This window comes from Chelonia mydas, chromosome 7, assembly GCF_015237465.2.
Source record: "Chelonia mydas isolate rCheMyd1 chromosome 7, rCheMyd1.pri.v2, whole genome shotgun sequence".
Taxonomy (NCBI): Eukaryota; Metazoa; Chordata; order Testudines; family Cheloniidae; genus Chelonia; species Chelonia mydas.
Window position 1 is genome coordinate 34,902,137 of NC_057853.1, and position 23,843 is coordinate 34,925,979.

General features: G+C 43.6%; 1 protein-coding gene across 11 annotated transcripts in view; it reads right to left on the bottom strand.

Moving 5' to 3' along the window:
• Positions 1-23,843, bottom strand: part of FBLN2 (fibulin 2) — a 204,068-nt gene that overhangs the window by 169,347 nt on the left and 10,878 nt on the right. For 2 of the 11 annotated variants that reach the window (XM_043551402.1, XM_043551398.1), the window contains exons 1-2: positions 22,006-22,138; positions 20,958-21,107 (exon numbers count right to left, since the gene is read on the bottom strand). The exons of 6 other annotated variants lie outside the window; for them this stretch is intronic. The gene's annotated coding sequence lies outside the window, so the exon portion shown is untranslated. Of the gene's footprint in view, positions 1-16,460; positions 16,576-20,957; positions 21,108-22,005; positions 22,139-23,843 lie in introns of those variants that run through there. 3 more of the 11 variants (XM_043551399.1, XM_043551401.1, XM_007056892.3) reach the window with 3 other exon arrangements.

Here is a 23,843-nt window from a genome sequence, read left to right on the forward strand (position 1 = left end):
GGTAGCCATGAAGATAGTCCTCTAAAAGACATGTTTTGAAGACCCATAGTGTTCATCAGGCCCTCAGAGAATGGACTGGACACAGGATTTCCATAGGTTTTTCTGCCTTATTTCATCTCCCTTGTCTCTTTCTTCCTCTGCTACTTGCTCCACTTGGAACCAAGTGCTATATGTTCTGTCAAGAGTATACTATGGTGCAACTGTTCATTACTTGCTCCAACAGAATTTGGCACATCTTTTCCCCTTCACATGGACGTACAAGGAAGGGAGCCAGGAGGCTCTTTATACCACCTCCTCTACCCAGTCTAATTAATAAAAAAAGATTTATGCACCATGGCTGTAGAAAAAACAACTAAATACGATGAACAAGTTTAGACAATTGCTCTAGTGCAGCACACACACACGAAAGTGAATCTAATGCTGTACAAATTTGCTAGAGGATGACAACCACCACCACCACCGGTAATACAGATCAGGCCAAATCCTACAGTCCCTATCAGGCAAGGCTCCCATTGACTTAATAAATGTAGATAAACGAAGCATATTCCAAACTTGTGTATCAGCTAATAGCTCATCACTCTCTCTCATTGTTATATCTTCCCACTAATCAACAGTCTGTTGTAATTCACCTTCCAATTCTTCTGGCTATTGCACATGGCAGCTGATTGTCTGTTTGGCTTTTTCAGGGTCTTCCAGAGGTGCTTTACATTGGCTTGCTCTCTTACTTGTTGCTTTATTCTGTCTTTCCATTTGGTATAAGGCATGTTTCCAAGCTTTCAGATGCAGATTTCAGAGATTGCTGCAGGGCTCTATTCGATTGCCTGAACAAGTGAGGTGCCAATATAAATGGTATTTTAAACTTTTAGCTCTGCATATTTAACAGGAGAAAATTTGCAATAGCATACAAAATTGTTCAGTTTTCCAAAGCCTTTCTCCATCCAGCCTTGCAACCTTCTTCACCTCATCTCCCTGGTTTGGGCTAGCACCCTCTTCTCAATCATTATGATTGCTGTCTTTCCTTTATTTACAGGGCGTTTTTAAGCAGTTTTCATTTTCTGGATATTCTTGGCTCCATACAACATACTGGATGCACGCTCGTCATGGGGCAGGTTTTTCCACTGGTTTCAAAAAAAAGAGCCAGTCACTGCAATTTTCTTAGGATTTGGGTACTCTCTTGATCCTGGAAGTAATCTGGGTTGATTTTTGTGATCTAATTTCAATACAGGCTTTTCTTACAAGGGAAGGGGGAAGAGTAGCTGGCATTATGGAAGAAACAGCCTCATGGCCAGAAAAAAGCTCACAGAAGTGGTATCAGAGAAGAGGAGCATTCTGGGAGATTTTTCTGCATGGTCTTCTCCCTAGTGAGAGAAAGCAAGGGGGGATGTAGATTTGCAGGCTGAGCCTTCTCCAACCTCACTCATCTCTGTTTCTGTGTGTGGAAAGGGGACTCCCTTCAGCAAAGAATGAGAGGCCTATTGACCCCACTGATAGTGTAGACTCTGTAGGAGCTGCCTTCCCTTCGACTGGACTGTTCCTTATGACCGCACAGAGCAACCCTGGATGGGCTCTAAAGGAAGGTTATAGAGCTCCCTAGCTGTGTAATCTCTGGCTCTCCACATGGAAAGCTGAGCACAACACAGGTGATGGAGTTGGATAGTGTCCTCCCTTGGCTCCACCCTCTTGCATCCCCAGCTCTCTCCTCAAATCTCCATGGCCATCCACATCAGACCAGGAAGGGCAAGATGGGCTAGAGTCCTGACACCCACCCCTTCCTCATGGAAAGGGTAAGATGACCCAGCCTTGCCACCTAACATCCACAACCTCCTTAATCTAGGAGTCAGTTTGTCGTCTCTTCTCCCAAATATGTTTACTAGACTGGGCAGGGAGGCAAGGAAATTATTTCATTATTCCCATGCACAACCCTCCCCCCCTCCAAGAAAACAAACTACACAAGGACTGAAGACAAAGCATTATCCACAGCAGATGAAACAGATCTATCAGGACATATTATGTTAATTATAAGTTTTCCATGTCTTTCGTGAGTCTCCAATTGCACCCAAACAACCTGTTCCCCCTCTCAGACTGCTGACAATAATGCTTCCACAACGGGATTATTATAAACACTAATTTAACATCTTTTAGCTAAGAGCAAAAATTATTATTTTAATGGAGGACAAAACTAGAACATTTGGTTAAAATGTTCTCAAAGAAATGTTAATTACCACTGACTTTAAACAAGTGGAAATCAAAGCCCACCATTTGTGGAGTGCTTTGAAAAGTTCTAATGCCAAAATAAAATGTGCTAGAAAGAAATCTTCAGTTTTCTTCATGAATGAAAAGTGAAATCCCTGTAACTGAAGCCTGAATCTATCATCCCGTTACTCAGTCTCCAACTGCAGATGTAATCCACCAATCAAAATGGCTCCTACACAAGCTTTCCATAAAAGACAATAGAATTAATTTTGTTTGCTGGATACAGAAATGTGAGAAGATGCATGCCTTGCTATTTTGTCTAAATTTCTATCATTCACAAACAATATTACCAGATGTAGCTACTAGAAGTTACTCTCACAGTTCCTCCCCATCTTCTATCTGGTGTTTATTTTTCAGTGAACTGCAGTGATTGTCAAAAGCTGTCAACGAGAAGTTGAAGAGTTGCTACATGGCTCGCTGTGCTGGAAATTAATTTGTTCTTGAGCTAATGGATTGAGCATGGGGACAAGAGACAAGTTCTCTCTCTGTTTCCTGCTGTGCTATAGATCAGTTGGGTAAAGATGGGCAAGTTATCTAGGTCCAAATCTTCAAAAGGCATTTAGGTGCCTAACTCCCATTTTAATCAATCAATGGCAGTTAGTTCCCTAACCTCTCTGTGTCTCAATAGCCCCATTTTAGAGGTGGAGGAACGAATCCTTAGTGGCAACAATTTTCAAGTTGTTTGATTTGAAATGCTTTAAGAGGTCCTGATTTTCAGAGAACACTGAGCACCTGTTCTCTGAAAACCAGGCCCCTTTAAAATGTCTCAAGTTAGTTACCCACAATTGTGGCATCCAAAGTTACATGTCCATTTTGAAAATCTTGGCCATTGATCTTTGTGAAGTGCTTTGACATCTTTAGGTGAAAATATTTCATATGGGAAATACTTCATATGGGAAAATATTTCATGTTATTTATATCCTAATTATCTTTACCTCAGACCCTAATCTTTGGAGATAAACAGCCATTTCCCACCCCCACCCCCTCAGAACTCAATATCCTGCTGTATGCCTTACATCTAGGTTACTCTATGTATTGTAGATTTGTATTATCGACCATTCACCTTCTTAGTTGTATAAATCTAGCTGCTTGTTCCATTCCTATTGATCTCAGTCAAATCTACTGCACTGCCCAACTCACTGAGTTCCCCAATGAATCACCATTATTAATCATGGGCAGCCATTAATCACCCATGGCTCTCACCACATCCCTTCTCTGCATCATAGTCTGTTCCTTCAACCTCTTGCACCATCTCTTGTTCCCTTGAACCTTCCCCTTCTGTTCCCACCACGTCTGTCTTTTCCTCTCCCCCTTCCCTTCTCAGTCTCCCACACTCACAAATCCATAACCCACATGCACACTACTCTCCCTGCTTCTCATCTCCAGTGACATCTGCCCCAGTTCCAGCTCTCCCTTTATCCCACCCTTTCCACCTCCCACACTCTTCCTTGTCACCACCTTTGTTCCACTGGACCCTCTGACGCACATCTATCCCCCCTGTCCCTCCTCCATTTCTTCTACTGTCTCTGGAATGTGTGCTCCATGTATGAAAAGACCACTACTATCCGTGACCCCTTCATCTTCTCACACGCACGGAAGCCTGGCTCCTGGTCTCTTTCCACTGACCTCAGTGGGTTTTGGACAAGGCCCAAAATGTCTGAGATGTATCCTCAATTTGGATGATTAATTCCTCTGGACAAGGACAGTGTCTTTTCCTGTCTATTATTCAGCATCAGCTACTAACACACAGTAATTACAAATATAGGGTTTGTTCTCGTCTTCAATATTTATGGACAAATTCTGCCCTTGGATGCATGCGGCTCCAAGTTTTATAATGAGTTTGCGGTTTCGTACCATGTTTACCCTACAAACCAGAATGGTGTTAGAAGATCTAGGCTCGTTTCCTTTTCAAGTTATACATTACATTTTTTTCATTACCACATGAAGCTGTTGTGGTCTTTTTCATAAATAATATGTGATTTATAATCATGCATGGAATTTTGCTTTGAAGTTTGTTTATTAACAAGTACAAGTGAACCACACTAACAAAGCTAAGAGTCTGATCTCATTAACAGCTATTACCAGGCATAGGTGAACTCATTGGACTTCAATGGGACTGTTCACATGCTTAAAGTTAGTCATGTTGTTAAGTACCTTGGTGAATTAGGGCCAGGGCAGCAAGTAAGCATATACAATGATAGAAATGTAGGGCTAGAAGGGGCTCAAGAGATCATCTAGACCATCCCCCCATTCTGAGACAGGACCAAGCATACCTAGACCATCCCTGACAGGTGTTTGTCCAACCTGTTCTTAAAAACCTCCAGTGATGGGTACAGCACAACCTCCCTTGGAAGCCTGCTCCAGAGATTAAACTACCCTTATAGTTAGTCTTTTCTCAAGACTAAACATGACCACATTATTTAACCTTTCCTCATAGCTCAGGTTTCTAAGTCTTTTATTACTTTTGTTGCTCTCCTCTGGACTCTCTAATTTGTCCACATCTTTCTTAAAGTATCGTGCCCAAACTGGACACAGCTCTCCAGCAGAGGTCTCAACAGTGCTGAGTAGAGCAAGGACAATTACGATGTGTCTTACATATGACACTCCTGTTTATATTTTTTGCAACTGCATAGAAATTGTTAGCTCATATTCAATTTGCAATCCACTATACCCCCAGATCCTCTTCAGCAGTACTACTGCCTAGCCAGCTATTCCCCATTTTATAGTTAGGAAGGAAAAATCAAATGCACAAGTGGAGCACTTTGTACTTGTCTTTATTGAATTTCATGGTGACAAATTGGAGAACTGATCTGAAATCAACAAGATTATTTTGAATTCTAATCCTGTCTTCCAAAGTGCTTGCAACCCCTCCCAGCTTGGTGTCACCTGCAAGTGTTATAAGCATACTCTCTACTCCACCATCCAAGTTATTAATGAAAATATGCACTAGTACCGGGCCTAGGACAGACACCAGTGGGAACCCTAAAGATATATCCCTCCAGTTTGACTGAGAGCCATTGATAACTACACTTAGAGTATCGTCTGTCAACCAGTTGTGCACCCACTGTAACATACCAGGGTACAATCCAGTCTAATGAGCAGTTGTGTCACCCCACCCTACAACTTTGGGTGCCTTACAATGCTTTGCTGAAGTAACTCCCACCTGGGCTGCTCACAAACAAACAGCCTTCCAGCATGTAAGCCAGCCACACTCTGAATGTCTGTGTGTGACTGCAGCCTGCCAGCCATGCTTGGGGTCACCAAGTATAACCAAGGCTGGTGAGAGCCAGAGTGTAACCCAACACACCCCCACACTGAGATTTTCCTCCAGAAATGTATGTCCTGTATGGCCCAGCCCCCTCCTGAACAGTACAAAATATTTTAAGTCTATTAGCCCTTAAAGGGAATAATCTCAAATAGTTATTCAGACACTTCAATTTAAACACATTGGATTTGATAAAATCGTAAAACAAGTTTTAACTACCAAGAGATAGATTTTAAGTGAGTACAAATAAGGAGGCATAAAACTCAGAAATGGTTACAAGAAAAATGAAGATAAAAAACATTTACTAATGCCTAATTTAACAACCTGTATCAGATTCAAGCCAAGTTTTTCACCACCTGCTTTTAGCAGCCCTACTGACCAAACTCCCTCAGTCAGGGCCCCTCCTTCAAAGTCCCAAGGATTATTTCCTTTTTCTCTTCAAGGGCAGTGAATGCAACAGGCTGGGAGAGGGAGGGGGTGCCTTGTGGGGTTTTTCCCTCCTTTTTATAGTTTCAGTCCCACTCTTGAAAACCATTTCCAGCTGGGCACTAGGTGTCAAAGAGTCTATGTGGAAGGATATTTTCTGCTGGATTTTTCACCTGTTTGAACTTCCTTTGTCTTCCCTTCCTGCTTGAAGACTCTGTTTACTGCTTAAATACAAATTAAGCAGAGCATGCATACCTTTGTTTAGGACAGACCTAGCTTCTATTTGGGCAGGGCTGTGGAGTTTGGAACATGTGTTAGTAACATCATACAGGGAACTCTTATACCTTTACATACAATGTTGCCATACATATTTTATCAGGATAGTACTGACTAGCAAATTATGAGTTTTCAAATTATACCATACAAGACATGCCTTGTACAAAAATTATTACAATAGTGTCTAGGGTGTGAACACAGGGTTGTATTCTGTCACACCCACCTTACAGCAATTTCCTCTAGACCACATTTCGTTACTTTGCTTATGAGAATGTCATGTGGCAGTGCCAAAGTCTTACTAAAATCAAGATCTATCATGTGCTTATGTCCTTCCCTAGTCAGAACACCACATAGCACATGTTTAACTTTAAGCACATGCTTAAGTCCCACTGACTTCAGTGGGCCTTAAACATGTGGATAAGGGCTGTCCTGAATGGGGATACTTTCCTGAATCAGAATCTTATGCCAAGTAGTAAGTGTCCTCAGATCTGACCCCAAGTTTGTAACAAACTTAAAATTCATAATCAAAGGGCAGTGTTAAGATAGCCATTTATTTTATCTTTTTTCTTAAATTGCTCACATAACACCAAGATCATCAAAAGTCAGAATTAGAGAACAGTAAAGGAAGGGTCTATTTACTTTTTGCCTTTCACAAGTAAACTTGATTCTCCCCCCCCCTTTCCCCCCCCCCTTATTTTTACTGTTGACTTTTACTTTCTGGTTCTTATACACTAGCATAATGCTATTCTGCCTGAGTTTCCCAGCACAGTATGAACAAGACAGTTACCTTTTCCATAACTGGTGTTCTTCGAGATGTGTTGCTCATGTCTATTCCACAGTAGGTGTGCGTGCTCGCCACATGCACCAGTGCCGGAAGTTTTTCCCCTAGCAGTACCCGTAGGGGGGGAGCGCCCCTGCGACCCCTGGAGTGGCACCTGCCTGGCACGGTATAAGGGATGCTGCGTGCTCCCCCCACCCTCAGTGCCTTCTTGCCAGACAACTCCGACAGAGGGGAAGGAGGGCAGGATGTGGAATGGACATGAGCAACACATCTTGAAGAACACCAGTTACGGAAAGGTAACTGTCTTTTCTTCTTCGAGTGATTACTCATGTGTATTCCACAATAGGTGATTCCAAGCTATATCTGTTGGAGGTGGGCAGGAGTTCACAAGTTCCCAGGACAGAGGACAGCCATGCCGAACCCGGTGCCATCTCTGGTTTAGGGGACAATCGCATAGTGCGAGGTGAACGTGTGAACCAAAGACCACGTAGCGGCCCTACAAATGTCCTGGATGGGGATGTGGGACACGAAGGCAGCCGACGAGGCCTACACCCGAGTCAAGTGTGCCCTCACAATGGGTGACGGGGGGACACCCAACAGCTCATAGCAGGAGCGGATGCACGAAGTGATCCAATTGGAAAGCCTCTGAGTGGAAATCGGCTGGCCCCTCGCGTGTTCAGCCAAGGCGACGAACAGTTGCAAGGACTTTCTGAATGGCTTGGTCCGCTTGAGGTAGAAAGCCAGAGCCCGCCGCACATCAAGCATGTGGAGATGGCGCTCCTCACTGGACGCATGAGGCTTGGGGCAGAGGACCGGTAGAAAAATGTCCTGACCCATGTGGTAGGTGGAGACCACCTTCGGGAGGAACGCTGGGCGTGGGCGAAGCTGGACCTTGTCCTTATGAAAGACTTTGTATGGCGGCTTGGGTCCCACTGTGGGACCAGCGGTCTAGAATACGGAAAAAGACGGTCCAAACCCTTAAGGAACCAGCCAGTCATAGCATGGGAAAATACCATGTGCCTTTGCACCGGCGGATTGAAGGCTGATATGGCTGCCAGGTGCACCTTGACTGACAAGGGCGCCAGGCCCTGAACCCTCAGGTGGAGGAGGTAATCAAGGATAAGCTGGATCAGGGTGGCCACCGGGGAGACACCCTGGTCCACCACCCACCTAGAGAACCGGGACCACTTCGCCAAATAAGCGTGGCGAGTGGAGGGCCGTCTACTTTCGAAGAGGACGCGCTGAACCTGTTCTGAGCACGTCCTTTCCTCTCCGCCTAACCACTGAGCAGCCACGCTGTGAGGTGAAATGCTGCTAGGTTGGGATGGAGGAGGCGGCCCTGGTCCTGAGAGAACAGGTCTGGGCGGAGAGGCAACAGCCGAGCTACTGCCAGGCCTGTGAGGGTCCCATACCAATGCTGCCTGGGCCACGCCGGGGCAATCAGGAGGACCCGGGCCTTGTCCATCTTTATCTTCTCCATGACCCTGCTGATTAGAGAGAATGGGGAAAGGTGTAGAAAAGCCAGCCTGACCAGGACAGGAGAAAGGCATTGGAGATACCGCCCCTCCCCAGGTCCCCCCTGGAGCAGAACTGGGGGTATCACTGGTTTTGCCGAGTCGCGAATAGGTCCACCTGGGGAGTTCCCCACCTTCGGAAGAGCCGGTGGGCCACTTCTGAGTTAAGGGAACCACTCATGTTGCGAGGAAAAGTCCCTGCTCAAGCGATCTGCCCTCTCATTCCAGGTGGAAGGCCTTCAGGTGGATGTTGTGGGCTATACAGAAGTTCCACAGCCTGAGGGCTTCGTGGCAAAGGGTAGAGGATCGGGCCCCACCTTGCCTGTTGATATAGAACATCGAGGCCGTGTTGTCCGTGAGGACCCTGACTACCTTGCCCTCCAGGTGCGAGCGGAAGGCCATGCACGCCAACTGCACCGCCCTGAGCTCCTTGACGTTTATATGTAGGGTCAAATCTTGAGCCAACCACAGGCCTTGGGTCTGAAAGTTCCCCACATGGGCCCCCCAACCCAGGTCCGATGCATCGGACACCAGGTCCAATGACGGGGCCCTGTCCCTGAATGGGACCCCTTGGAGCATGTTGTTTGGGCGGACCACCACCGTAGGGAGGTGATCACAGAGTCCGGCATGGTGAGGACCTTGTCCATCCCGTCCAGGGCATGGGAGAACTTCAGGGCCAACCACTGAGGGGCCTCATCCTGGATCTGGCATGATGGACCACATACGTGCACACTGACATGTGACCCAAGAGTTGCAGGCAAACCTTGGCTGTTGTCACCAGGAACCTTGTGACCGAGTCGATGAGACCTTTCAGGATCTTGAATCTGTCTGACAACACTGCGTCCAGGAGTGCCCCGATAAATTCTATGCATCGGACCCGGACTAACGTGGACTTGGTGTTGTTTACCAACAGGCCCAAGACGGTGCACATGGACAGGAGGAGCACCACGTGATCCCTCACCTGTGACCGGGAGGTGCCCTTGAGAAGCCAATCATCCAGATAGGGAAATATCTGGACCCTGCACCATCTGAGGTAGGCCGCTACCACTTACATGCATTTTGTAAACACCCTGGGGGCAGTGGACAGACCAAACAGGAGGACCGTGAATTGGTAATGATTCTGTCCCACCACAAAACAGAGGAAGCGCCTGTGCCCCTCGAATATGTGGATGTTCTGTAGATCGAGGGCAGCGTACCAGTCCCCAGGATCCAGGGAGGGGATGATGGAGGCCAGGGAGACCATGCAGAATTTGAGTTTCACCATGTACCGGTTCAGACCTTGCAGGTCCAGGATGGGCCTGAGCCCCCCTTTGGCCTTCAGGATAAGAAAATAACGGGAGTAATACCTCTTGCCCATGAACTCCTTGGGCACCACCTCTATCGCTCCTAGTCCTGGGAGCCGCCCCACCTCCTGCTCGAGCAGAGCTTTGTGTGAGAGGTCCCCCAAGAAGGATGGGGGTGGGGGATGGTTAGGTGGGGAGGAAGTAAACTGGGCGGGGTAACCGCGGGAGATGGTGTTGAGGACCCATCGGTCCGAGGTTAGCCGCAACCATTCCAGGAGGAAAGCACACAACCGGTTGGAGAAGGGTAGCTTTATTGGGGGTGGATCCCTGGTGAGGATTGGCAGGGTGCCCCCAAGCATCCCATCAAAAATGCCTTTTCCCTGCCTGATTGCCCTTGGAGGACCCAGGCTGGGGGGCAGGCTGAGACTGCCTCTGAGGGCGTCTCTTATAGTCCAGCTGCTTCTTACGGGCGACCTCATACTTTGGGAGGGCGGCCTGAGTGGGAGTCTGCTGCGGCTTGAACTTAGGTTTTGCCGGAGCAGGGACATAGAGGCCCAGAGTCTGGAGGGTCATGCGGGAGTCTTTCATGCCATGCAGCTTTGTATCCGTTTCCTCTGCAAACAGAGCCTTCCCAAACAGGAGATCCTGCATGGAAGACTGCACCTCACTGGACAGCCCAGAGAGCAGGAGCCATGACGCCTGTCTCATGGACACCATGGAGGCCATTGATCATGCAGCCGTGTCTGCAGCATCCGACGCTGCCTGCAGGGATGCCCTAGCGGCCGCTGCCCCTTCCTTCACTAGTGCCCTGAACTCCTTCCTATCATGCTCCTGGAGGGAGGCCTCAAACTTGGGCAGGGAGCCCCACAGATTGAATTCATACCGGCCCAGGAGAGCCTGATGGTTTGCCACTCGTAACTGGAAGCTCGAAGACGAATAAATTTTTCTTCCGAAAGAGTCCAGTCTCCGAGAGTCTGTGTTCCTTGGGGTCGGGGCTGGCTGACCCTGCCATTTCCTGTGGTTGACCGACTCGACCACCAGGGAGTTGGGCACCAGGTGGGTATACAGGTACTCTTCAGTGGGTACAAAGTACTTGCCTTCGGCCTCATTGGCCCCCTTCTCTATAAAGGCGGGTGTTTGCCACAGGGCATTTCAAATGTTAGCCAGCCGTTCATGGAGAGGCAAGGCCACCCTACCCGGTGCCGACGGGGACAACACATTAAACAGGGAGTCTGAGGGCTCCTCCATCTCCTCTGCTTGGAGATGGAGGCTTGGTGCCACTCTCTTTAAGAGCTCTTGGTGGGCCCTGAAGTCCTCCTGCGGGGCAGAGAGGTCGGGGCCGCAATCGCTTCCTCCGGGCAGGGCGAGGAGACCGGTGCAGTGCTCTGGGATTGTGGAATACGCATGAGCAATCACTCGAAGAAGAAAGGTGAGTGAAGGAACGGACCTAAAATAAACTAAATAAAAATAGTTGGGTTTTATGGAATTTTTTGGAAAAAATGTAATAAAAACCTTCTCTTTTTATACTAGGCCAAATACAGATGCTGGTGCAGAGCCAGAATCTTAGATCTTGCCATGATAATTAGATACTTCAAAGCTTTACTCCTTCTGTAAATATATATACAGACTGACTCCCACTAACCTCAAATGAAAAAGATCATTTCAATAAATATTTTACTTTATGGAGGAATATACGTAGCTAAATAATGAGAATGCTCCTTTCTCTTTGTCCACATCTTGTTTTTGTTGAACGAATAAGCCATATAGTAAATTAAGGCTGATTTTCATTAAAATTAACAATACTCCAAGCGTGCTATGGACTAGTGAAGGCAAATTGTTTGAATTTGATAGTCTCCATATAAAATGTTCAAACTTTTTGACAGTGTTTTTTCCCTTTGATCAGAGGTAGCTTTCCTTCTATTTTCCAGTAAAAGAAAATTATAAACATAAGAGGAATTAAGCAAGAGAAAATAAACCATTAATACAAGAAAACGAGAAAGAATATACAGTGCATCCACACTAATTCCACATAGTGATGCTGAACCAGACTATAGAGGAAATAAAATGAATATGACAGAAATAAATTATGTGCAGGAGTCCCTGGAGAGAGAAATTGCCCTATCTATTAAAAAAGAAAAATGCAGTTGGACGGGAAACAGAGTCAGATCTCAATAGAAATAAACCTGAGTGATTATGGCTAAAATGCATCTTTCATTATGTCACAGAAATGCCACCTCAGGACATTATAGTTAAATTCTGTGTCCCCTGCCTTTCGGGCTTGCAATTTCCCCACTGAAGAGGCAAGATTTGCCCTCCAGCCGCCTAAACTGGAAGATCTCCTAAAATCTGCCAGTAGGAAGGGACACCCCTGTGCACAACCCTTCTGCTAGTGAGCCACACCCTCTGGTTCCCACCCCTACCCCACAAGATTTTTCACACTTATGTAGTGCAGCCACAGGTTCAGATCCAGTGGGCACAATGTTCAAGGGGGGAGGAGGGGAGAAAGGAGGTTTACAAAACTTTAAATGAACATGAAACATACATTCTTTCCACAATCATATCTAAAAAACAACTAACTGAGACAAGAGTTTAGACATTGTGACCTTAAATAATCCAAGTACAGAGAGGATGATACACTGGACCAAACTGTGGACAGAGACATGCTCAGGGAAGTTGTGGAATCTCCATCACTGGAGATTTTTAAGAGCGGGGTTAGACAAACACCTGTCAGTGATGGTCTAGATAATCCTTAGTCCTGCCATGAGTGCAGGGGACTGGACTAGATGACCTCTCCAGGTCCCTTCCAGTCCTGTGATTCTAGAACATACTCTGGCTCTGGAAACGCAGCAGGTTTAAGGGAAAAATTGTGGTGATAAAGTTGTGCCATTGTACCTACCCGCCATTTGAGGAATAAACCCCAAACCAAGTGCCCTCAACCACCCAAGAAGTGTTGGCTGTCTACTAGATCAGCACTCAGTGAAGTGGATTGTTGAACCTGCAGCTGGGAGCATACCTCCCAGCCCGGGTAGAAAGACTTACATGAGCTTGCTCACGCTAGTGTGCTAAAAATAGCAGTGTGGATGTCGCAGCAGCAGCCTGCCCATACCCCATGGGTCCACGCTTGGGTGGCTAGCCCATTCCATTACCTGTCCTGCAACCACCACACTGCTGCTTTTTGTGCGCTAGCGTAAGCAGAGATAGAGCATCTTGTTCTACCCGGGCTGGGAAGCATGCTCCCAGCTGCAGTGTAGACATACCCATAGGTGCGTCTGAAAATCCAGGTCAGTCCTGAATTGGGTAGAGATATCAGAAAGGGAAGAAGGATGGTCCAGTAGTGAAGGGCAATAGCTCAAGATTCAGGAGATCCAAGATTCAATTCCCTGTGCCACCAGAGACTTTCTGTGTAACCTTGAGCAACTCAGTCTTTCTGCACCTCAGTCCCCATATGCAACATGGGGACAGCAGTACTTCCCTACTTCACAGGGTTATTATAAGGATACTTCAGTCATGGAAACCATAAGATCAGGAACCACCATATTCTTTTTTGGGACTTATGCTACCCACAGCTGAGTAGGTAAGCGGGAGACCAATGTACATGGAATGTAATTGGGGTACAATGAGAGGAAAAGCAGCCATACAGCAGCCCTACAACTATGCCCCCATCTAGCCCTTCGGTAGCTCCAATGTAGATGACCCGCTCTGTTCAGCCAGAGAGGCATAAGTTGAGGGAAGGGTGGGAAATCTAGGGCATCCTACAAAGTACATGCCCCTCCGAAGGCCTTTTAAGTTACGGTACCAAAAAGGGTTATAGAAGAACAGCCTCTCAACGTTAGTTCCCCATCCTAAGCTTTTCCCAAACTGTGGAGGGGTCTGTGGAAGGTAGTTGGTGGGGCAGTGACAAAAAGCTATACTCGTACTGCAGGGGAGGAAGAACCAGGGGCACTATCCCAGGGGCAAGCAGTAGGAGCATGGACAGACTGAGACCATCAGAAACTGCCCTCATCTACGCAACTCTCCTCCTTCCACTCAACCTACTGCCCAAGCCCTCTCTTCTGATGTTAGTCCCACCTTCTGGTCAAAAATAGCTGCGTGGCTGCAAGGACTGATACTTCCCTCTTCCACATGCTTTTATGGCCAAAGAGGACCACGGCCCCTTAATACCTATTTGATAAAAAATACAGCTGTTCTTATTTTCTAGGAGCTATGTTGTTACAGGCTGAGCACCGCCTTCCATGTCCTAGTCTTCCATTTCTTAAAAACACACCCATTTGGGATCCACCTGACAAAAATGCACTTATGTTTAAAATGACGACACCCCATTCTGAAGGACATAAATAGCACCTGGGACCAGGGACCATCTTTTTGTTCTGTGTTTGTACAGGACCTAGCACAGTGAGATCCTTGCCCATAGTTAGGGCTCCTAGATGCTATGGTAGCACAAATAATACGTGTCACCTGGTCAAATACAGCAATGTGCTTCCACCACAGCAGTGCACAAAACCTGTTTTTCCTTCTGAGGCGGATTTCAAATCATTTGAATCTACCCTGTTTACTTTACACAAATCCTGTTTCTTCCTTACAGATGGATACGATCTGTCAGAGACCTGGAACATTTTATCCCATAGCAAAACTTGTTTAAAGTACCATCTGTTCTTCCTGCAAGGGCACACTAATGCCAGAAATTATTTACCATTCCATATATTCAGAGTATATATTGGCTAGTTTATTGTGAAAGTGGAGTAAGGATAATTTGGAGCCTAACAATAGACATTTTACTGGCATTTTCCTTAAAAAACAGACAGTATCCAATATGTATTAACACACAACGTTAAGCAGCAAAAATACACCATGATCTGGACCATCTTCCGTCATAATGGGCTTGACCCTGTTGCCATCAAAGTCAATGGAAAGGCTTTCCACTAACTCCAGTGGGATTTACACTACCCCACTCCACTGGCACAGATTTATTGGGCCAAGTTCAGCTCTCATATATACCTTGGTGTTTATCTAGAGTAACTCCTCTGACAAAGTCACCCTGTTGTAACAGAGCAGAATTTGGCCCTGTAGATTAAGCTGATCAATTTTTTTTTTACTACATTCTAATGTACGCTACTTGTTATATTAATTTCACACACACCGTTTTATACACACACACAATAAATATCAGAACACACCATTCACAACATCTGAAAGAAAGCACTAGCCTGTAATTCAGAAATGGACCTTAACTTGTATCCATTGCTGAAATGTTTAGGTTGCAAAATGATCAGCTACCTTCACAAATGTTAGGAGATACAGAGATTTACCAGTAATAGGATTAAATCAGCAATTCTGTTACTAACCCACATATTTTGAGTTAGAATTAAAACTGCCTTTCATTTGCCATCTATACAACAGTGATACAGAAGAAATATCAAAAGAAGAAAAAAATAGATGACCCTTTAAAAAAAACAAAAACAAAAACAAAAAACACACCCACCAAAAAGTAAGACTAGTTATGGAAATCTGCCTCATGTTGCAGGATTCCTAGGGACAAACAGTGATCTCGATGAACATGCAAACTCCAGTTAGTGGCATTAATGAGAGTGGAGTGAGCTACGCTCCACATGCCACAGTGAAAATGTAATCCTCAACAACCAAAGACTGCCATGTATTATATCACTGCATGTAAAAAAGCTAGTCAAGGAAACTACTGACAGATCACCAGCTAATAGCCTGATCTAGTGATAACTATTAGTATCAGAGGTTGATTCACTTCAAGGTTTCTATAAAGTCATTTTTAAGTAAAGCAGGACAAGTACATATACTACTGGATTACTCCATTCCCATTATATTTTAGAGAAAATTCCATGTTCCTATGAGAAATTCGTTGTAGCAGAGAAAATTTAACCAAACACTTACTATTCCAACAAAAAATACAGACATTTTTCATCACATCAGATACTTGGTTCTGGGGGCGGGGGGGGGGGGAGCGTGGAGGAGAGAAAAACACAACTTGTGAAGTGGTAAATGTGTCAAAAATCTAAAATTACTTGGAGGTATTCTGCAGTACAATCATCCTTTATGCTTATATAGCTCAGCTCATATGGCTTACATTCAGCCTGTCACACTGAATCATGACTACTTCTTGACTTGCATTAAACAAAAACAAACTTAATTTTCACTTCAGTATGTGAGATAAAATCCTCTCTGAATTCACAGTCAAAAAGGCCAGAAGCAGTGTTAGAAATAATTGTTTTTCTCAGACACTCACTTGTGAGGAACGGAAAAAAATAGCTCACTTGAGTTCTGACTAAAATACAAAACACACACATTTTGTTTATGAAGTATTTTGCAGAAAACTCTACTGCAAAGAGCTTTGTTCATGTGCAGTGCAGCCATAGCTTTTAGTTAATACACTGCTAAAAGAATACATAGTAAACACTTCTAAGTCTGCTGAAGTCTTTACTGTATTTAACAAGAGCTTTAAACTGTGATTAACATTTAGAAAGTAAATTTGGAGAACAAAGTCAGTACAAAGTTAAGGGATAACACAGTAAGGTATAATCTCTACTACAAGCAAAACAGATAACAAAGCAAAACTAAAGCTTAAAGCCAAGTTATTTCATACCAGTCACAATAAATTCACTACAAGCATCTAGTTAACCATGATTTCTGCTAACCTGTAGATGTGCAGGACTGTAGATGCAGTTAAATTTTCCTATAACCTTTTGTCTGCAGTCATGTTACTAGTGCTCTGTTTCCAAGTGTTTCTTACACTCACAAGTTCCCTTTCCCAGCTCTATCCTAGGAACTGCCCAGATTTTGTGGTGTAATCTGAGCAGGGAAGTACCATGTGCCTATGATATGGTTAATTCACTTCTTACCCCCTGTGATGTGTAAGGAAACAGCTTAGAGTTTCAAAGGACTGTTCTCTGTCCTGTCAATCCAGGTATAATGAAAGGCAGGACTTTTGTATCTGGCAGTTTAGACTTTCATTTGGCATCTTGAAGTCAGAAACCGATATTACGACTAACTACAATCATTTGAATATAAAACTTCCCCAGCGCCTGATTCTTCAATCCTGCCATATGCAAAACTCCCACTGACTTCTCTAGGAGGTCCACATACAGGGACTTGCAGGATCACTCTGGAAGAAACCAACCCTTATTAGCAGCTAACTTATTGCTCCAGGGGAGAATAAATGTGATAATTATCAACTTGGCCAACCCCAAGGACTGAACTGGGGACCCTAAGTTACCAGCACAAGCCTTTACAGCTTGAGATAAAAATCTAGGCTCTATAGGAGGGAGCTTAAACAGACTCACATCCATTGCGTATGGGACAGATAGGAAGACATTCAACACACACTGACAAGTTGGTTACACCAGGGCAGGAGTGCCCCAGTGCTGGAAGCGTTATGCCTGTGGACGCTGGATGGAGCATGCTGAGCAAGGCAGCAGCGCTCTTCCCAGTGCTGCCCAGTGCAGTGTGCGCCCAAAAGCACTCTTTGGTGGTGTGTACAGTGGAGGAAGAACAGCACATCTCCCCTCCCTCCTCCCCACCCAGTGTTCTATCTGAGGGTTTTGAACTTGTGCCCATCACCTTAGTATCTGAATGCCTGGAGTGCAAGCCGCCAGGTTTCCAACGTAAAGACAGTGATAATTTCACCCTCAATAGTGAACAAAATTTGGCCTTTTGACTCCAACAGCACCCTTAGCCCTTCGGTGGCACTGTAATTCCTTTTGCATCAGTTGACCAAAAGCCTGTGCATTTTGGAAGTAAAAGCAAAATGGAGCCATACTGCCAATGGACTCCTCAAACGCTGGCAACATTCTAGCTGAGAAATTGGGTCACCTTCTGCTGGCTGTTGACATTTTTCTATTACATTTCTTTTTTGTGTTTGATTCTCTTTGTATTAAAATAGTCAAAAATCAAGTATAAATGATTCAGTGCTTGTAGAGCAGCATTACGGAGAGGTGGAAGTAGCTCTTTCTGACCATGTACCTCTTTAAGGGTGAGACCATACCTCGGTATATAGGTACACCTATATACGTTGGGAAGATGGCATACCTCAGTATATAGGCAACTATGAGGAGGGAAGAACTACATGAGAAATGGCTCAAGGAAAAAAACCTGCTTCATCAGCCCCATCTACACGAAGAAGAAGGTGCCTGGGACTATCCCAGCCACAAATGACATACGTTGCAAATCACACATTGTTTATCCCCTGGTACCACCACCAAGTACGCAGGAGGGAAAGTGGGAGCATGCTGTGCAGTAGCTTTACCCCTCTTCAGTGTCTCTAGAAAACTCCATGTTGATGCATTTGCTTACCACTTTGTCACTGAGTGGGAGGATACAGTCGTAAGACATCCTTTTGTCTCTTAAAATTAAAAATTAAAAAAATTTTAATTAAAAAAATTAAAAATCTGGGACCACATTCACTGCTATGTTCCAGTAGTTTTGTTCCACTCCAGCAATGTAAAGGAGTCCTAAACCCAATTTAACTGGTCAGATGAACTGGACTGATGGCTGCTTCACATTGCCCGTGGGGCACAAAGCAGGAACAGCAGATCAGTGAAACTGGTACTCCAGAATAACTCCTCCTTGCCATCTAATCCCACCAACAACGATGGTCATAATCGACACACACCTAAAGCCCATATAATTTTAAGAAAAATGCTCATTTGATGCCGCTGTGCGTTTAGATACATAATCTAGATTTCTTGAAAAGAGTAAGAACTAGAAACAGATGATCTCGTTGCTCCAGACAGACTTTTGCAAGAAAACAGCATGTAAAGTAATCCACTGTCAATATCACTTGGACCCTGCCTCTCCCCAATTGCTCATACATTTTCAAGTAAATTACACAAGCAAAGCAAAGAGGATACAACCCTATCTGGCAATAATTCATGAGCAAAGGGGTGGAGGCTTCCATTTGCTTCCCAGCCAGGCTAAGATCGTGAGACATGGAGGGAAAGCTATATCATCTTTGAAATGCTCACCAAGGAACAGCTGCAACAGAAGATTAAAGGAGAGCAACAGTTAGGAATCATGGAGGAAGGAGAATCTGAGACATCAAGGCGACAGAACAAACAGGAAATATAAACACTCTGAGAACAATAACTCTTGGCCAGAATAGTGCAAAGCAAAGCAATTTATGACAAGGGATTTGCTTGCTTTTAATTTTTTTGTCATTAATTTTTTAATGGACCTTGGTGGTAACACCTGCTTTTTATAAGATATTTTGAAGCTCCATATAAGTAACATATGAACTCACTTACCTTCTGCCCAGATCCTCATACTATAGCCTACTGGGAGAAAGCAATTTGTTCTAAAGTGAAGGCGCTAGTTCTGTGTGACTGTAGATCCTCCAGTTGATTAATTAACCAGCTTATTTGTGCTGTTCAGAAACAGTTGCGTGAGCTTAACTGGAACAATTTTTTTTTTTTTAATAAAACCTCAATTGTAGAAACCCTTCATAATGGATTTAAAAGTTATGTTACCATTCAAGTATTCTTATCTTGCTCAGTCATGATAATTATACACTACAAAGCAACAAAAAAAAAAGGGAGCAGACAGAGGGATTTCAGTGCTTAGGAATAATTACAAATAGACATCTCTAAAAACAAAAGTCCATTTTTAATCTACATTTCAGGAAAAGCAACTTGCTACTCTACCAACATGCCTCAGTCTTGCTTAGAAGAGACCAGCAAGGCGCAAGGAAATCAATGATTTCTGTGATGTAAATGCTTGTTTAAGAACTTAACTGAAGCCACCAGTATATGTCTCAAATTGCCAAGCAGCCATCACACAATAATCATTTTTAGCCACTGGATTCCTCTGCGTCTCAACCAGTGCTCTAGAAGGATCCAGATTTTGTAACCAATAACCTAAACTGTGGAGTGCCCCAGTGTCAAGGAGTTCACTGTTTACTTGGAGAGCCACATCCTCTCTGACACAGAAAGAATTTAATTTCTTCTGTGCTAGATAATGTTAATGGCACAATACTCCCCTTCACTGCTGCCCATACCAGGTACATCTTCCTTTACCATTCATTTACATAGCGGTTCTCTATTATACTGTTGCTGGAGCACACATCTCTTCTGGCAGCAGAGGGGATTAAATACGTTTATTATGATTATTTATATACATCTTGATATTGCCTGAAGGCCCCAGTCCGGATCAGGACCCACCATTCTAAGCACTCGACAAACTGAAATAGACGTGATCCCTGCTCTGAATAGCTGAAAGTCTAAATAGATTCTTAGAGCCAATTTCAGACTTGGTATTTGTGAGTACAACTCCCTGGGGACTTTTGCTGGCCTACAGCATTAAGAGCCTAGTTCAGACATGGTGAAGACCTTACAGCTTGTTCCCTGCTAACCTCAGGTTACATTTTTGCTGTAGTTCCAGGACAGAGTTTAAATCAATAAGCTGTTGAGCATGAGATAATCTGATCACCATCCTATCTAGAAAACTCACACTTAAGAATTCAAAAATGCTTAATTTTATTAGCCATTTGAGCCAGGCTAGAATTTTGTGAAATTATGATTCATACCTTGTACTTCTGTAGTACCTCTCATCTAACAACCTCAAAGCAGTGTATGAACAACTGATGAATTTTCACATTAACTCTGTGAGTAACTAAGAGGTACTTAGGGATTCACCAAAATGAAGTCAGTTCTTGGGTGAAAATCAGCAGCTATTTAACTAATTTCACAGAAGTAAAAAACAAAAACACAATGAGCTGAAAGTGCCAGAAAAATTTAGTTGGAAAGTAATTGCCTGTGCCCATATCATGCCAACACACTATGACCCATACTTGGAACTTGGCCATCATATTGGAGTTAACACACCATCAAACAAACGACTTGTGAGGCCCTTCATGGACTTACCCATTTTCCATTACCCAATGGGGACATTAACTATCATCCTCCATCCTGCCAATGATGCCAGTCTTCATTGCCTATTTGTCAAATTTCCCCAAACACACACCTTCAAGGCTCCATCTCATGCCATTCCTCATGCCTGAGAGGAGTTCTCAATAAAAATCCACAAAGCCACTATATAGTCCTCCTTCAAATCCCACCTCTGCTCTGATCCCTACATTAGACCCAACGACTTCACAACAGTCTGGTGTCTAGTGTGCTGTGACCACTGCTTATCACACTGACCTGAATTGCCTCATTCTTATCTTGTTCTCCCCACTCTGTTTGCTGTATCCCCTCGTCTCACTTTATAAGATCTTTGGGACAGGGACCATCTTTTTGTGTTCGATGTTTGTTCAGTGCCTGGTACAATTGGACTGGGGTCTCCAGGCACTACTGCAATGCAAATAAATAAATCTTTAAGGAAAGACCCATTGGAGCTTTAATGGAACAATTAAAAATCCATTTTACATCTGACCCCAAATATACCACAGTAAAATAAAATATATAGATAACCTTAGGACAGTATTTAACACCATGCAATGGCATTTTAAAAAGGAAAGCATAATATTGCTTTCCCAAACATTGCTTCAGCAGGAGCTTTGCTGACGAATGAAAAGTCAGACCCTTGACATCTTCCAAACTAGGGCTGTGGGAAATCATCAGTTTTCACAAATTTCAAAATAACTGACATTTTGCCTTTGAGTGCACAGTTCTGCCAGCAGACGATATTTCATTGCCAAAATAGGCATAACTCCACTGTGGAACAATTCGCAATGTTCTTCCTTTGCCTCGGGTAAAAGGGCCATTTTTCAGCACAAAAGCAACAATCTGTGATGACATGGCAGAATTTCACAATGGGCTAAAGAAAAACAAAGAATACCCTTTGTTTTAGGGAGAAAACAGAATTTCAGGAGAAACCACAAAATGTTCAAGAAAAAACATCCAACTTTTGATTTTCCAGTCTTGTGTGGCCAGCAGTGAGACAGTTCTCACAGCTCTAATATCCATGTCAATAGGAAGGGGAAAAGTAGCTTTATGCTGATTACAATCACTCCTGCAAATTAAAATTCTACATAATAAAAAAAGAGAATAAAACAGGAGTCCAGCTAGAGAAGTCATTTTTCTAGAACTCATTTCCCTTTAATGGAAGCGTCAAGAATTTAGTGATCAGGAAGCAGAGCGTAGAGACCTGGGTGGGGGACGACAGGGGACAACAAAAACAAAAGAACCACCTAATACACCACGCTCCAACCCTGCAAATGATAAAACATGGGCAAACTGCTGCACTCACCAGAATTTCATTGACCAAAATGGCATCCCCACTGAAGCACGGCAGTCCACTTACATCGTATCAATTGTAGGACTGGAGTCCAGTAGTTTCCTATCATGAGGATGTTATGGATAGCAGCATATTTGATTCAGATCAACATGTTTTGACAGAACTAAAAGACAAATTAAAACCCATGGAAATATTTTATTTTAAAATTTCAGTAGAGGCTATTTTCTTTTTAATGAAAAAATATTCCCCAGCAATGTTTGCAACCGAATCACCGAAATATTATTTTAGTGCATAAGAACCTGCCAAAGTTGATGATGATTGTAGCAGTAGCTAAGGACCCCAATCATAGTCCAAGACCCCAGTGTGCTAGGCATTACACAAAACACATGACAGTCCCAGCCCCTGGGAACTTGTTATCTAAGTTAGAAACAAAGTAACCAGAAATTATAAACAAAAGTGAAACTGACTTGGGTTTTTGTTGTTGTTTTGGGTGAGGGGCTGGTCTAAGTTGAAAGATCTGTACGAAACAGAGTGAAAAGTAAAGTAGATATTTTAAAAGAACACATTTTAACAATTCAAGCTGTTATCAGTAAAATAGCTAAGGAAACGTATTGGTATATAGTTGTGTTTAACTTGACAGTGCTGTTTTATTCCTAAATTTCTAAACAAGCAACTGACAGCCCAGAGCCAAGAAAAGAAGCTGTAAATATAATTGCTCATGTACCTTAACACATCTTATATATTTGAGACTCTTAAAAGTTCCCTGTTGAACAGAATAGAGATTTCGAACACTCAGCTCATCCTCTGTCACGCTGTTCTATGAGGAAGAAATCAAAGTGATCCTAAACAATATGAAATGAATGTAGAATCCCAAAAGGACGTATCCCTCTCTCGTGATGTGCTCAAGATATTAATCTCGACATTTTACAAAAAAAACAAAAGATTAAACATGCTTTTTCCTCAGGGCAAATTCTTCCAGCATCAAAGCAGAATGTCATGTCAGTAACCCAAGAGCATGCCAGAAAGCAAAATGTATTTACAGCATTGCCTCCCAAGTTTAAAGGCAAATTGCAACATATTATAATGTACTACAATTCATATTAGAGAATGAATCCATTGACACTTACTTATCAATGCAGGATCCAGAGGTAATCCCCAAAGCTATCTGCACAGGAAAATCCACTGCTGTTTCAAGTGATTTCCCTTTCAAGTTTCCAGCATTGTTTAAAATATGACTCACATTACCCCTAGTTTTCTATTTCTGTAAAGTTTTTGGGCTGGTAGATCATGTTGATCACAAAGGAGGGAGCCACCTAAGGCCAAATCTCTTTGCCTTCTTTATAGCCACTGAATCCAACTCAGTTATTGTGGCAATTCTCCTCAACACAGAAAGTGTGATTTGGGCCTTGGATTAGTGACTTCACTAGAAGGGCAGTTATCTGTGCTGGCATACACCCTGTGCAACCCCCAAATCAATGGCATTGCACAGGGTATAAAAACCAGGGCAGAATGTGACTCTACACAATATAACTAGAACTAGTCGCCTCCCATCTCCAACAAAGCCAATAGTGTATGTTGTAAAGGAAATTTTGAAAGAATAACTTTAAAAATAAATAAATAAAAGAAAATAAATGGAAGGTTTTGTATCTAAACTAAGATCTAGTATTCCTTTTGCATGCAAAATTCAGTGGTGTTATGCATGCATGCAAGTCAGCTGGAACGAGTCCATTACAATTAATGATACAGTAAAAAGCAAACCTTAAAACAAACTAAATAAACGAATGCAATCATTTGTAATATCACTGTAAGCAGACAAGCTTCTTAAACTTTTAAAATATTCAATTCTTTTC